Source organism: Nannospalax galili, unplaced genomic scaffold, assembly GCF_000622305.1.
Source record: "Nannospalax galili isolate Female #2095 unplaced genomic scaffold, S.galili_v1.0 scaffold895, whole genome shotgun sequence".
Taxonomy (NCBI): Eukaryota; Metazoa; Chordata; class Mammalia; order Rodentia; family Spalacidae; genus Nannospalax; species Nannospalax galili.
In genome coordinates, this window is record NW_008336435.1 from 603530 (window position 1) to 605323 (window position 1794).

Consider the following 1794-nt stretch of genomic DNA (forward strand, 5'->3'; position numbering starts at 1 on the left):
CAGACATACTTTGAGGCCTATAATAATTTGGTCAGAGGGACATAAAGGATAGTTTTGCTCCTTGCCCTCCTAGGTCAATGACTTCCAGGGGACTATGAGCATCTCTCAAAATGTCGTGTAATGGTGGTGGGTCACTTGCCCTCTTGATCAAAGAGGCTGAGGCAACCACACCAGATGGACTTGAATCAGTGTCCAGTCTACAAAGAGGAGGGTCAACACAGAGGAATCATTTCCTCCATGCTTCCAAGTGAAGCCAAGCATGGTCAAGCAGGACCTTTGACTTATCTTCACATGGGCAGAACTGGTAAAAGAAAGGAGTCCAGGGCTCCTCCCAAGCCCATGTGACCCCTGAGGAACAGATCCTCAAAAGACCTTAAGAGTAAAAATAAATTGGTTTGTCTGGGCCAACTGTATGGCCTTAAACACCCAAAAGGAAAGTATAACCAAAGATTAAAGGGGTCAATATAATTTATTAAGAGTCCATATGCCTAGCTAAAGGCTCCATAACAAGCAACAATGCCAGACAGGTGATACATTCTATTGAGTTGTTGACCAGGGTGGCCAAAGGGACTCCCAGATAGTAACCCATCATAGAACTGGGAAAATGAACAGCAGACCCCAATCTTATCTAAAGGCATATTGACAACTGATTACTGCTAGATGAGGAACAGCTGACCCTCCTAAAACAAAGACCTCTAGATAGGCTGACTAGATTCACTAGAAGGGCAAGCAGTGGGGAATGGCTGGGGTGCCAACTACAGTAGCTGGGATATCAGATTATTAGGGCTCTAGTTGGGGGAGGGAGGTATGGGAGGGTGCTATCTGGGAAGTGGGTGTATAGTCGAATGAGATGGTTTGGGATGTTCTGTGTGATATACACACACAAAAAAAAAACTCAACAAACTTTTAAAAAATGTATTATATTTGAGGAGGAAACATGGAAATTTACATCATGCTAATTAGTAGAGGTGATAAACATTACCATTGAAATCTACCCAATGACTTCATAGCCATACACAGGCACCAAGGATCCAAGTGCAACCAATTATGACTAATAATAATCAGATACATACAGATTAGAGATGCATGTGCCAACATCTCAGTGTTAGTAGCAAAAACAATGAGTCTTTCTGCAAGAAAATTCTAAAATGAAATGGAGATCTTTTTTAGGTGAGGTGGTTAAGCGTGTAAAGGTGCCTGCTGCCAAATCTGAAGACCTGAGTTTGATTCCTGGGACCCACAAGATGAAAGGAAAAAAGAGATTCCCACAGGCTGTCCTCTGACCTCCACTCATGCACCATGTACATGAGTGTGCACATAAACAAGTAAGTGTAACTGTATTAAAAATACTTTAAAAAATACATTATCTTTCTAGACATTTTAATCACAAGTCAGTTGTAGAAATGAAATGTTTGAAATGTTTATTTTGGTGCTTTTAAAAATATACACAGGCACCAAGGATCCAAGTGCAACCGATTATGACTAGTAATAATCAGATATATAGAGATTAGAAACACGTGCAAACATCTTAATGTCAATTGCATTAAAATGAATTTTCTGCATGAAACTCTATATTTAAATAATGAAGTGGAGATCTTTTTTAAAGTTTAAAACCCCATTTAATATTATGTCTTATAGGGTTTATACTGAGTACAGTATTGTATAACTGTAATAATTCAAATGTAAACCTAAAAATGTACAGCCAATTTTGTAAGAGATGCAGCCTAGCTCAGAAAATTGTTATTGAATATCTCTATGCTGATGTAATGAAATGCTTCTTCTATGTATGCGATT